The sequence below is a fragment of the Pipistrellus hanaki genome (genome assembly GCF_964339955.1).
Source record: "Pipistrellus hanaki genome assembly, chromosome: 7".
Classification (NCBI taxonomy): Eukaryota; Metazoa; Chordata; class Mammalia; order Chiroptera; family Vespertilionidae; genus Pipistrellus; species Pipistrellus hanaki.
The window spans coordinates 79227981-79242878 of NC_140509.1; the positions used below are offsets into that span (position 1 = coordinate 79227981).

A 14898-nucleotide genomic window follows, 5' to 3' on the forward strand; every position below is an offset into this window, starting at 1 on the left:
TTTCCTCTTTTCCGCCTCTTTCCTGATTCCCGTCCATGCCACACATGCCTCTCTTCTCCTAACCCACTCTCTGGAACTTCTGTGGGATGAGTCCAGACATCAATAACAGATGTTTTAGACAAAACATGTTTATCTCTTATATACAATCTGGTCTGGTTCATGCATTGATGAACTAAGCTAAAACGGTATATGTTTTGGGTATGTCCTCATATCATTTCCTCCAGGATCAGGTCCTAACCATAATAACTCTAAGAAGCACTGATACTATCCATAGTCAAGGCCCTACCCTGCTGGACAGAAAAGGGTTAGCGCAGCAGGTGTATTGTTCAAACACCACCCACTTCTAAGACGGGCCTGTCTTCAGTATTGGCCCTGGTCTAACGCAGGGGAGCTGAGCTTGGAGCCCTAGAGTATTCTGCCCTATAGGTGGGGTTTTTTGTTTTTGTATAACTGAGGCCTTGAGCCATACGGTACCAGTTTGATCAGCCAGTTTATACTAAATAGGACTTATGACAGACGCTCTCTTTGCTGTGGGAGTCTAGTATCTGAGGTCAGTCACACAGGCACTGCATGTCCACATCACCGGACTCTGTAAAAGCCCTGGACATCACGCTGGGGCTCTGCACATGCTGTCTGCACAGTTGCTGTCCTTGGTTTCCCTCGGGCTTCTCTGCCCCGTGCACCGTTCCCTCTGCCGACTTCCGTCTGTGCCCTGTGGTGGTATTGAACCTGACTGCAACAGCTTTGTGTGGGTCCTTCTAGCGGCTCACTGAGCCCAGAGGTGGTCTCGGGGACCCTGACCTTCGTTTTTAGTCCCATCACCTACGTTCTTGTTAGAATTATGAGAGTCTTGCCCTAACACTTGTCCCTTGAGAATAGGAAATGTGGTACTTTTCACCGAATCCTTCTCTTTACCCAATGTTTGTTATTATTTTCTGACTTATACCCAGAAAAAAAAAAGATTCTGTCCAAGGATATTACGCTTGGGGCAAAATACACAGCTGTACATACTGGACTTACAAATTGCTTAAAAGCTTTAGACATTGTCTGAAAACGAAATACACGGAAGTGAGGCAAAAGACTTAGAAGCATCTTGTGGGAAAATAATTTGCTGGCATTAAACCTACGTTTCTGGTACATTTGATATAAAATAGGAAACCTATGTACTGGATGAGTACATATGGAGGGATGCGTTTAGCACTATTTAGGAAGCTTTTTTCCATGCCCTCCTTATATTCAAGCATTCTTCCATTTTAATCTTCAAATGCCCAACAATGATATACTTACTTCTTTTGCCGCCTTTCACATACATTTTTATATATACTTTTTGATCTTACAGATTGTAATTCTTTGGAACTTTCCAAACATCATCTTATGAATCATAATAAAAAAAACTCACAACACCACAGATTTAGTTTGTAAAACAAGGACACTCAGATGCAAAGATGCAGGCACTGCCTTCTCCGACTTCCCCATTTCAGTTGCTGGCAGCCAATCCTGCCAGCAATTCAGGCCCACATTCCCCCTTTTTCCCTTCCCCACACTGTCTCCATTTCCAAGCCATCAGCACATTCTGTTGACTCTATCCTCAAAATACAATCCAGAATCAGCCAGTAACAACCTAAGCCACACCACACCATGTCTTGCCTGAATTACTGCAAGAGTATCCCAACTCCCCTCTCTGCCTTCACCCTTTCCTCTTGCTGGTCCTTCTCAGCAGGTTGAGAACCACTAGCAGGATCACCTAAGACCATCGGAAAACACAGATATTTACATTACGATTCATAACAGTAGCAAAATTACAGTTATGAAGTAGCAACGAAAATCATTTTATGGTTGGGGGTCACCACATGAGGAACTGTATTAAAGGGTCTCGGCATTAGGAAGGTTGAGAATCACTGTCTTAGTGACTTAAGGATTGACTCTCCCGGAACTTTCCTCACTTGAAAATCATCATTCGTCTTTGTACCTTTTTTAATCAATAGATATGTAACTTCTATCACTTGGGGAAATTTCTAACTTCCTTAGAAATGACTTAGGAACCTCCATCCTTAATTTACACTTGAAAGGCACCAACTTCTATTTCAGCTTACAGGGGTATATCTATCACTTATTTATTCGTCTCCATCAGCCTCCTCAGCAAAATCCTTACCGTTGATACTTTAGATTTTTGCCTCTTTCCAAAAGCATTCAATTCTTCCCTTATTACTAATACTTTGGGACAGTGATTTATCATCCAAATTTATAGAGAGGACTGAAATTTACCAGTGCAAGTATAATGTCCCTGAACTTAACTGTATCTTCAATGCCAAATGGAGCGAAGTCTCAGAAAATGCATGTTGGAAAGAAGAAAGGAAAAGATCCTTTCGGTAGGCAGGGAGCACACCGCCCTCCCAAGGCCCACTGTGACATGTCCATTGCTATGGCTGTTTGGGGGATGGTTGAGGTCTAGGAGAACAGGAGATGGAAGAGCCTTGTTTCTCATATAAACCTATGGATTCCTCCTCTTTTCTCAAGCCTTTCAGCACACCCTGGTCACAGTGTGGTGTACTCAAAAGATCTGACTTTGAGTCTGTTATGGGTTGAATTATGTCCTGCAAAAATTCGCATGTCGGAGTCCTGATCTCTAATACCTCATAATGTGACTTTGTGTGGAAACAAGGTTATAGCAGATATAATTAGTAAAGCCAATATCATTAGGATGGGCCCCTAATCCAATATGACAGATGTCTTCATAAAATGGGGAAATTGGGAGACAAGACACACACACACACACACACACACACACACACACACAGGAAGAAGGTCATGTGAAGATAAAGGTAGAGAATGGGGTGAAGCATCTACAAGCCCAGGAATGTCTAAGACTGACAGAAACCACCAGAAGCTAGGAGAGAGGCATGGAAAAGATCTTCTTTCATGGCCTTAGCAAGAACCAACCCTGCTGACACCTTGATTTCAGACTTCTAGCCTCAAGAACTTTGAGACAATAAATTTCTTTTGTTGAAGACACCCAGTTTGAGGGATTTTGTTACAACAGCCCTCGCAAACTCTGTAGAGTCCTAGCTCTACAATCTTCTCATTTCCAAATTAGGGATTATAGCCCTTACTATATATACACCAAAGGCTGCTATAATCAATAAACATACTGGAGTGGGAGAAAGTAGGTTTATAGACTTGAGTACATGAAACAGTTTATTCTTGTATTATTATCTACTAATTAATGTATTATTTTCCATATGAACAACAGTAAACCTACCTTTGCTCACCTCTGTACATAATGTTTACCAACTGCCAGGAACTATGCCAAGTTTGTCACATGGGTTAACTCATCTAATCTTCACTGTGGCCCCACACCATAAATATTAATAGCACCCCCTTTCCACAGCTGAGGAAACTGAGGCATAAAGTGAGTTACCCAAGATCAGAGAAAGAGTGAAGGAGCCAAGACATAACCTAGGCAACGTGCCAATACTAATCATGACATAATTATCTTTGTAAACCATAAAGTTCCTCCCAAATTAAATAAGTCACCATCATCATATCACTCACCTACTCAAGAGCTTCTATTTCCTGCAGCAAAAAAAAAATGAACAACTTTCTTCCACAGTGTATGTGGCTCTGGCCTACAGTTTAACAGTATCTCCCGATTCTTCTCCACACACACTCTCCCTCCACACGCATCCTTGCTTGATCACCACTCACCTTTCTGTCTTTCATTCCCACTGTTACTCTCTTTCATGGGTTCCCTCTAAGCGCTCCACACCCAACCCCTTGCCTTTTTCAGAGAACACATTTGTTATAAAGCCTTCCCTGGCCACCTTCTCCGTGAGTGGTCTCCCCGGGGCCATCCATGCATTGCTCAGTATTCTTTGGGAATTCAGGGATGAGGCTTGCCTAGAAGGTGCTTATGTCATCTGTTAAGATGACAGAAGAGGTAATATATTTACACAAGTCACTAACATAAAAGGAAGGAAGTTTGCATGAGAGTGACAAAGTACTTTCAGAATTTACGCGCCTTTGCACTTCTGGCTGGGATGGAGAAGGAAGGATGTAAACTGAAAATGCATGATCTAAACTGTTTTAAAAGAGGATTTAAAAAAGGGGGGATCAATAAGAATATTTATAGTTTTAACTGTTTCTACTAATTTATGCATTTAGTACTAGTTACAGGTATACCAAGTTATTTGAAGGTACATGTTTATCTTCCTTTCTCACATTTATGTTTCAATCCCTTCTGGACCCAAAAGGGATCTGAGGTAGAACTCACCAATGCAGGTATAAGCTCCTGGGAGGCAAGGGTCTTACTCTTTTCTTTCCTATAGTGTCTAGCACCACTGATTACATGCAATACAGTCCTTCAAAAATATCTGTGGAAAACAATGAAAGAATATATGAGGAAGGGAAGGGAACAAGGAAAGATAACGCTATAAAAGGAGATAGGGAATGTCCACGATTGTTCTAAGAAGTTCTCCTTGACCTGGCAGCCACCCCATTTTGCTATTCACTCCTCCTCCTGTGGATTTGCCTTCCTTTCTATATTTTTCCTCCCCTATGAGCATAACATCCTGAGACACAGTTCATTCTCCCTCTACCTGAGTATCCTCTGCCATGTAACACTTACAGATCTCTTCCCGCCTGCAATGCCACTGCATGCATTTGTCTCACAAAGATTCATGTTCAGATGTTTCACCAACCAGATTTTATTGCTGCCCAAGGATGAAAACTATGCCATATTTATTCTGCATGCTCCCCTCTCCACCCCCACCCAGATATCCCCTCAAACACAGAAGTACCTGGCAAATACTTGCTGAAGGACTAAATCGTTTCAGTATTTCTATCACTAAAGTACAGCATTCTTTCACCTGGCTCTCCAGGTTCAAAAGTACATTGGAAAAAGTTATATATCAAAGCTTTCATTGCCAAGTAACAGATTTATCTTTTCTAAAACTTGCAACCATTGAACCAAACTTCAGTGGCTTCCCCAACAAGAAAAAAAAAGGTGTAAGCACACAAAGAAGGATCTGTTATGTAACCACCCTTCTACTGCCAGCTCACTTCAGTTGTAGGCACAGGATTTATCATTTTATGGCAATTTAGTAGAATAAATACAGCCACACATCTCTTCCCTGAGAAAAAGATATTGGAAGTTTTAACCTAAAACTTGCACCATGAAATTTAACAAGAGATGAAATTGAATTTTGAAAGTTCCCAAGTTCCCACAGCAGACACTCAAAATACCATTTGTTAATCTGAATTTTATATAGAATTCTATACAAGTCACAAAAGTCTAAAAACTTTAATGGTGCAAATCTTAAACCCCTATCATAGCACGTGGTTAACAGGATGAGTTCCAATCTGAACAATATTGGTTTCTTTAGGAAAAAAGGTGGATCTTAAAATGTTTGGGACAGGATAAATGGAACTATTGCACAAAGCAACCAATGGATTCGAATTTCGCCCTCCAGCTATCCTGGCTTCTCCTTAGAACCAATAGGGTCTAACTTGTAGAAGATTTACAATGAAGCAAGAGAAACAGCATGGCCAGGTAGCTCAACTGGCTAGAGAGCCCTCCCAATGTGGCAAGGTTGCGGGTTCAATCCCCAGTCAGGGCACATGCAATCACCCAATGAATTTTCTCTCTCTCCCCTCCCCCAACCCCTTTCTCTCTCTCTCTCTCTCTCTCTCTCTCTCTCTCTCTCTCTCTCTCTCTCTCTCTCAAATCAACTTTAAAAAATAAAAAGAGGAAGAAATTAGCCTCACAACTCACAGGGCCAGCAAAAGACGCTCTTACTGAGAAAACTCTGCCGCTTTTTCAGTGTCCCCACTGCTGAGCTTACCTTTCTGGCATCCCCCATGCCATGGACCCAATACTGGCGGGCAGTGTATTTTCAAGCACCTTTTAAGATCATTAAATGAACCCTCTTTTAAGATCATTATATCGCTAAGTACTGCCTAGTTTTAATATTGAGAATAAAATAGAAACACTGGCCTGAAACCACATTCTGAATTCTACTGGATAGTCCATCTTCCCAAACAAAAATCAAACAAAGCTCACATTGTTTCTATAAATATTATTACTTTTAACCATAACTACTGCCACGAGAAGTTTGGTATATAGGAGAGAAGTTTCCAGACTCTCTCTGACATGGGCAAGCTGTATATTTGGCCACATGGACGAATGCCCCAGTTGTTGGTTTTAGCGCTGGTGCCAGTCTAGTTTTACTTTAAAAAGTGGACCAGAGAAATGTAAAGGCTATTATGGAAAGGTCAAATGGAACACAATAGTCCAGTGCCAGAGCCTTTTTAAAAAATATATTTTCTAGAATAAAAACGAAATGTAAAGGAAAGTGGTCTGTTTGGGGTAAAACCAAATGAAGCCTTGAGGATTTTTCAGCTCTTGGAATGTGCACCTACATGAACAATGTGTTAAAGAATCTTATATGTGATCAATACCTACCCTAATCCTAACCCTAACCCTAACCAATACTTTGTACTAACAAATAGATACGCTATGTAGAAACTATAAAGGCAACTTGTATTTCAGACACTGAAACCGACCATTTCTTCTACATTCACAATACGGTTGACCCTTGAGCAGCAGACACCTCCCTCCCAATGCTGTCGAAAATCTAACTTTAGACTCTCCAAAAACTTAACCGCTAATAGCCTCCTGGTGACTGGAAGCCTTACTGGTAAACTGTTGGGTAACACATATTGTATATATGTTTTACATGCTGTAGCCTTACAATAAAGAAAGCTGGCAGGGAAAATCTCACTTAAAAATCATAAGGAAAACACATGTACTGTACTGTACGCATTCCCTGAAAAAAATCTGCATGTAAGTGGACCCACACAATTCAAACCTGTGAAACCTGTGTTGTTCGAGGGTCAGCTGTAATAAAATCATTTTTAATTCCTAAGATTTTCAAATCCAGGTGAGAAGTCATAAAATTAGAACCCCAGAAAACAGGTGCTAACTAGCATCCCTTTAGGACAACCTCGCTCAAGCCTTTCTAAACAGAGAAGAATCCAAAGGCCTCTGTCAGAAATCTACAGGTTAAAACATTCAGAAAAACTTCCCTGTATTTAGCATAAATCTGTCTTAATGCTTGCTGTAAGTGATTTCCTCTCCTTTTTCTTCAGGGAAGATGGAAAACAGCTGTTCAACATCCCTTTTCAAGCTACTTTTTCTTTCCTATCCGTCCTCCCTCCCTTACCCCCCCGAAGTGTAAACACTGCAGGTGACTCCAAACGCCAGCTGGCCCAGGCCTGAGGATCCACGGGCTTAGTGAGCCCGAGCCCATGCATGCCTCCTGCCATGACATCATCAAACTGCAAAGGCCCCAAGGAAAGTTCTTTACCAGAACGGGTGAAATTCTAGAAATCTGCTGCCTCCAGTCTGCCCTCAGACATACTCCAACAACAGAAACAAAGTCAGACGTCTTCCAGAAGGAGGCTGCAGTCAGACTGCAGGGAAGGTGAGCAGCCCTGTCCCACAGCCAGCCCATCCCATCCCGGCTTCACTACCGTTCTCCTCCACGTGGCAGGGTGCTGAGTGCACCCTGGCATGAAACATGTTTGAGCTGCTTGGGGATTTTTATCATGCTCTTCTTAAGTTTCTTGTCACTGACGCAACTTTCTGGGCGTAAGCTATTTATAGAAGGGCGCTAACTCTTTCAATACCGAGATCTGAAGGACTCCTTCAAATCAAAGTGTCCATTTGTGGTCTGTTATCTCTAAGTGAATAATCGTCTCTACTAGATCCGCAACGTGATCTGCGGGTCACATTTTATACCAAAATGTATTCAAGCGACCCAATGGTGTTACCTCCCCCTTCAGGAATTGCTAACAAATATTCTCATTTTCCTCGCAATCACCATTCAATTTCAACAGTCAAGGCAGTACAATGCCTGCCAACTGCATCCGTAAAAATATTATAGATCCGCAAGCGTGATGAGCTGATTTCCTTTACAAATCCCTCTGAAGGGTTAGGAAATGCTGATTCAACTTTGTTGTGGTACAATATCTCTGTTGCTTAGCAGCTCGGTTTGTTACACAGGAGGAAAATACAAAAGCCTTGATCTAACCAACAAATGCACATTTTACAGCTCTATGGCATGTGTGTGTGCAACGAATAATTTGGAAGATTCCAATTTCAGCTTTTTAAACAGATTGTGAACTTCTTCAATTTCAACTACAAGAGCCTGGACATTAATTTAAACACACACAGGGAATTTTGCTATGATTGTCCTGCTATTCTTCATATTAACTAGGGAGAAAAGCGGCACTATTAATTCTATAAATAATACCAAAAACTTTTTTGGCATGCAGACGCATACACTCAGTTGCCAACTCACTCTGACCCTGCCTAGGAAAAGCAGATGGGCACAAACCATCTACAATGAATATGTCAGGTATCTGTAATTGAGACTTAACTGCATATGCCTTTTGTACACTTTTAAGAACAGGGCTACACTTAACTAATAATCATAGCTACTCCCAAATATACAGTGTTAATGTAAGTCATGTTTATTATCAGTCTCTTTATAGCTTCTAAGTATTACTGAAGAGGCAAATTCTGTTCTTTCAGGAATTGTTTAATAACAACACTAACCAAATCATTTTTATGGAATCTCCTAAGAAAGCTGAAACAAATAGAAATCCAGCAAAGAATCTTTGCGCACATTAGAATGTATGGAGTTGCTCTGGCTGGTATTGCCAAATGGTTGGGGTATCAGCCCGCACACCCAAGGGTCGTGGGTTCAATTCCCAGTCAAGTGCTAGTACCTGGGTTGCAGGTCTGCTCCCTGCCCCAGGGTTGGGTTGCATGGGGAAGACGACCAATCAATGTGTTTCTGTCACATCAATGTTTCCCTCCCTCCACACTCTGAGAGGCAATGGAAAAAAAATACCCTCCAATAAAGATCAATTAAGAAAAAGTTTTTCATGGTGTTATTCTGAATGAAGGACTGAACGACTGCATTCAAGAAATAAACACATGGCCTCAACAATCTTTTCTTCTTTTTCTAAATCCCTTTTCTTTGTGATCTCTGACCACCTCTCTGGACACTGCCTCCTGCAGGTTTATAGTCTTCTGGGCGTTTGCAAGGATTTGGAATCCACACCCTCAACAGGCTGGGGCTTGCCTAGCCGGACAGAAGTAAACAACACATGGGCAAAAGCACCCACAGACCCGAGGCCAGGGAATGAGAACCGAGCGATGAGCTAGGGCTCTGCAGCAGTCAGGCAGGCCTCACATTAGGGTCCTTAGTAAGGCCTGAGGAGAGCACAGAACGGGAGAGGAGGGGGCTGTGGGAAGGGGGTCTGTAAGTGCCAGTTCACAGAAGCTGAGAAGCCCGGGAGCATTCCAGGGAGTTGACAGTTCATGGTCAGTGGTGAGAATTCAAAGGGATACCAAACTAGAACTGTAGGAAAATAAAAGGCAAGAGTCTTTCGTAACATAAATTTGGAGTCATCAAGGAGAAAAGTAGAATGAAATGGGCAATTCAGGCTAATCTCCTATTTAAGATAGGTCACTAATTACTTGTAGGATGATAAGCAAATGGCTTATTTTCACAGTTGTTTCCATTTCCTCACTCCGAAAAAGAGGAGAAGACACCTGCTCTAGAGCACTAGGCTAAAACTTGAAAATATTAACAAGTATTAGGCATTTTTAAAATACAAGTGCTCATGTAGCTGCATGATCTACGGGGACTTTTCCTTTCCGCCAATTGTCTAAAAGCTTATAAATGTGTAAAGAAGAGTTGATTCACCCTAGAGGCACCTTTTTGAACCCATGCACAATACTTGGCATTTCTCTTTCTAGTTTCAATCTCTTCTGCAACACTCCTCCACCACCAGCTAATTAACCACTCTCCTAATACATAAGAAGTGGTAGAGCACTAACTTTAGGTAAGTCAGAACTTGAGAATGCATTTATTTACTAAAGATATAGATTTTCTTGAAGAAACAACAACACCACTGTTTCCATTAAAATACTATCCACTTAATGTAGACTTTAATTTCTAAAAGGGAATTTTCCACTAGACGTGGGCATTGGAGTTGGCAAGACTGAAATGCGTACATTTCTAATTATTGCTATCACCAAATGGAATCCGCAATTTTAATCTCCACCTCCCGTCCTGCCACTAATTCCCATATGAATTTCATGGGGAAAGAATTTCTCCTTTGGTAGTCTGGGTTTATACACTTTCTGAAACCCACGTTGGGGACTGACTCTTGGTTTAGAGAATTTTGTGTCATCCAAACATCTGCGGGCAGTTTGGCGACCCCAAAGAATTTTATTCTACGTATCCCTAGGGCAGTGGCCGGCAAACTGTGGCTCGAGAGCCACATGCGGCTCTTTGGCCCCTTGAGTGTGGCCCTTCCACAGACGACCACGTACAGTGTGACTGAAACTTCGTGGCCCGTGCACAGAAGTCGGGTTTCGGCTCTCAAAAGAAATTTCAACCGTTGTACTATTGATATTTGGCTCTGTTGACTAATGAGTTGGCCGACCACGGCTGTAGGGGAAGACAATGTAATTCCAAGATAAGAAAACCCTAAGGCATTAGTAATGAGAACTGTCCTGTGCTCTGCTTGGACCCTTCTAGAAGGTCTCTGGTTATTGCATCTCACCAAGTGCCTTCCAGCCTCTTGCAGAACAGTCAACATCCAGCTGCTCCCAGTAAGAGGAGTAACCACACCCACTACAATGATGGTATTACCTCTACCACAGGTGCAGATCACCTCAAAAGCCTGCCGAATCCACATCACAGGATAACAATATTTCTCCTTTTGTTGGGGTAGTGAAAAATGGTAAGAACTCTTACTTTATATATTTAGGATACAAACGTGCCAGTGGTTAAGTAATATTTAACATATGCTGCAACCTCAAAATGTTAGTCTTTTATTACTAATTGCTTTACTCCTTTTGGAAACAAAGATTACTGATATATTCAAACCCAAATTTAACTGTTTTCTCTTCCTTTATTCCTCTCCAGTCATTTGCTGAAATCATGACATGGAAAGGGTATCAGGTAATGTCTTTCATGCAACACAGCGTGACCCAGATTAGTAGAAATAAATACCAAAATCATCTACCTCAAATAGCGTTAAGAAGTACTTTACTGTTTCACTGCAGGACGCTTTTGCACCTCTGATTCCGAACACCTTTCACAGGCTAAATGTATCTTTGTAAGGAGGTGCTGGGAACGCAGAGGAGCATCTGTGAAGTAAGAACTGCACCATGTGGCCCTAACCGGTTTGGCTCAGTGGATAGAGCGCCTCCGGCCTGCGGACTGAAGGGTCCTGGGTTCGATTTCCGGTCAAGGGTACATGCCTACGTTGCGAGCTCAATCCCCAGTGTGGGGTGTGCAGGAGACAACCGATCCATGATTCTCTCATTATTGATGTTTCTATATCTCTCTTCCTCTCCCTTCCTCTCTGAAATCAATAAAAATGTATTTTTTTAAAAAAGAACTTGACCATGTGGACAGCCACCATGTCCTCCCCAGCAGCAATGGCAGATACTGAACTGGAAAGACCACCGATGTCGTTAAAAACCTGTTTGCACTAAATTGGGGAGTGATTTTAAAAGCACAAAAGTAGATGCACACATGTATGTTAGCCGCTGGGACGGTCCTGACCTCACATGGCCAGCCTGGCTGACTTAGAGGGAGTTTTCCCACAACCAGGCCCCTACCCTCAGAGGGAGCTCCTGGAGTTGCATGACTGTGTCTGCCAGGCAGGACTGGGGAAGTCCCAACAATTCCCTCCATGGCAAAGGCCCTTCTATAGTGTGTTCTACTGCAGATTTCTCTCTGTCCAAGTTTCCCCCCCACCCCCACCCCTCCTTTCACTTGGTAATCAACCTTTTTAACCTGGATGCAAAAGTGGACTTTGCAGTCACTGTTGAACTGAACTAAAACGATGGAACTGATGTGACATGCCCGTTGATGAAAAGGACGTTTCCCGAGCTCAGGCTCTCCAATGTCTAGGCGGGTTTCCTCTCTGTCTGCACGAGCAGCGCAGGAGAGCGAGGGCACCTCTCCGTGGCTCCCGCGTGACCAGCCCTGTCTTCTACTTTCCGCTGAACCCACGCAGGTGGGTGACTAAACAGTGAGGCATCAAATTCCACCCTTTCTCCCTCTTAGCTAGAACGCATTTAACCTACACACTTCCTAAAAGGACTTCTATGTTTGCTGACTTGGAAAGAAAATAGCAGCACACCATAGGCCAGTGCTCAGATTGACGACTCCGGGTTTTACTTCCTCCCTGCCTATTACACACATTGTTATGATCTGATTTTAGTAGTGCTGTCTAAACTACAAAATATCGCTCATCATATTTCATTTCAGGTTATCATCTGAGAAGCCCAAAAACAATGCAGAAAAGGTAATTCCTGGGAGATTAAGTGTCACAATGTAAAAAGTACTTAAAAACCTGTTTTTTAAACTGTTTCTAAGTGAGGTCCATTCTCAAATGTCATGGAACATTTAAACCATGACTAACGGGAAAGAAATTTTTTAAATAATTTTGTTACACGAAGATCCCTAGAAACTGTGTCCTTTTCTGACCTAAGGAATTGTAGGTAAGGGAGGTGCACTCCCTGCTTTTAAGCACGGGATTCGGTTTCAAGCTCCCCTGCCCGCCGGCCCGGGCTGCAGCCTCCACCAAACCAGCAAAGAACGTGAGAGCGTCCCGGGGTCGCACCCGCAGCTCGGATTCCGGGCCCGTGTGGCCCCGCTCCGAGTGCCCCGCCGCTGAGTCAACGGCCCGCCGCCGCCGCCGCCAGGGGCTCCCGGGCGTGGGGTTCACCAGCGACCCCTCTCCGGTGTCCGCCGCACCGGGACCCGCGGCCAGAGGCGGGTGCAGCGCCGGGACCCGCACACCGACCCCGCAGCGCGATGTGCGGGGAGACGCCAGGCTGTGCCACCCCCGGGCAGCGGGATGCCAGCGCCCGCGGGCGGTCCGGGGGGACCCCGGCCGGGCCAGACCCGACGCCCCAGAGCGATCGCCGCGTTCCTACCGCGCGCCGGGCTGGGCACCGGGCGCCCCGGGGGGTGGGAAGGGGCGAACGGCCGGCCCGGGGCTGCCCCGCCGCCCGCGAGCCCACGGCTCCGGCTTCGCGCCCCGCGCGCCCCGCAGGCACCCTCCGAGCGGGCCGGGCGCGCAGCCCCGGGCGCCGACGGTGGGGACGTGGCTCCCGCCGCCCGCCCGCCGCCCGCGCCCCCGGAACAAAGTTGCGCCGCGCGGGGCCCAGCTCCGCGCCCGCCCCGCCGCCCCCTCTCCCGGCCCCGCTCACCGCTCCCCGCCGCTCCGTCCTCCCGGCGGCGCCTCCCGGCCGCGGCGCGGGCTGCAGGCTCCCGGCCTCCGCACCGCAGGGCGCCCGGCGCCCGAGCACTCAGCGCGCCCGCCCCGCCATCGGAGCCGCTGGGGCCGCGGGTGCGCCGCCGCCGCCCGGGGGGCGCTCCTTCCAGCGGCGCGGGCGGCGGGCGGGTGTGGGCGAGCCCCGCGGAGGGCGGGCCGGGTCCCGGGCTCGGCCGGAGGGCGGGGGGACCGCAACGTCACCGGAGCCCGCGGAGGCGAGGGGTGGGAGAGCGGCCGGGGACCCCCTCCCCCGCCGGCCCGCCCGGGACTCACGTTTCTCCGCCTGCGCCCGGCCTGCTCCGCCGGGCCTCGGGGGCGCTAACTTGCTCCAGTAGTTTCCAGGGACCCGTGCGTTTCGGGTTCCACTCTGGGATCACCCCCAAACGAGAGGAGGCCCAGGAGAGGAGGAACTTGGTGTTTCCATCCGGACCCGGGAGAGAAATCGGGGGAACGCCGAGGACCTTTCCAGGGGAGCCCTCGTCCACTCCGCTCGCCTTCTCCAAAATAGCGACTCCTCCTTCTTTTTGCTTTTCCTGTCTTCGCGGAGAGAAGGCAGAAAATCACCTCCTTAGGAGCACTTCTTACCTTCACGGTACTAACCAGCATACGCGAAATTGAAACCACCGACCCTTGCAAACGGAACGGATGGCAATCCCCAAAGACAGAGGATCGGGAACAGAGCACAGAAAGCCTGCAGCTCTCAAGAGGAAATTCCATTTATCTTATCTGCTAGGCCTGCGCGGGCGGGTGGGGGGCCGGGGGCGGAAGCGCCCTCCTCCATCGGGGTTCTGCAACCTCAGGAACAATCACAGCTCCCTTGGAGAAGGGTCTGCAGTTTGCTTAAAAGCAGCCACTGCACCAACATGGCTCCCTCCCGAGAGGTGCCAGGTAGGAGCCCGGCCATCCACCTCCGGGCTGCCTTGCCTCAGTGTGAGAGTGTAATTAACCGGCCAGAGCTAGAGGGCACGGGCGTGGCAGACGCTTCCCCATCCCTCAGCACTGAGGGTGTTTTACCTGAGAGCAGTGATTTCCACCCCCCACTTCACTTCAAAGGGTTTTTGAGGAAGTCTGAAGGGCCACCCCCTATCCTGAGTTTCCCCAGACCTACAGAGGAGTTTCCATTAATTAGGCCACATTAGAAAAAAAAAATGTGCATGTCTACTTTTATGCTTCTCTTACTCAAAGAAAAATTGCATTTGAAGAGACATTCCTTACGAACAGGTCAAGGGGAAGTGGTTTAATTAAATGTCTGAAATGTTTACACAGGTAAACCACTGATTTGCATAAACTTCCAAACGTTTCAGAGCTGCCTGCGGAAGGAGAAGGGCTCTAGAATTTAGAACTGGATCAAGCTCCCAAACCTGTGGAGCTTGTGCCCTGCCGGGGAATTGAACCATGACCTCCTGGTTCATAGGTGGACACTCAACCACTGAGCCAGGCAGACCAGGCTGATAAATACTTTTTAATAGAGGCCCCACACCAGACTAATAAATCAGAATCTCGGGGCTAGAGTTTAAGTGCCAG

The 14898-nt window shown here is 46.0% G+C and overlaps 1 protein-coding gene across 6 annotated transcripts in view; it reads right to left on the minus strand.

Moving 5' to 3' along the window:
• Positions 1–13996, minus strand: part of DSE (dermatan sulfate epimerase) — a 64897-nt gene extending 50901 nt beyond the window's left edge. Inside the window, exons 1-2 of one of the 6 annotated variants that reach the window (XM_084890131.1) lie at positions 13648–13888; positions 4271–4370 (exon numbers count right to left, since the gene is read on the minus strand). The gene's annotated coding sequence lies outside the window, so the exon portion shown is untranslated. Of the gene's footprint in view, positions 1–4270; positions 4371–13309; positions 13525–13647; positions 13889–13974 lie in introns of those variants that run through there. The other 5 variants (XM_084890134.1, XM_084890132.1, XM_084890129.1 and 2 more) reach the window with 5 other exon arrangements.
• Between the last annotated feature and the right edge of the window lie 902 nt (positions 13997–14898).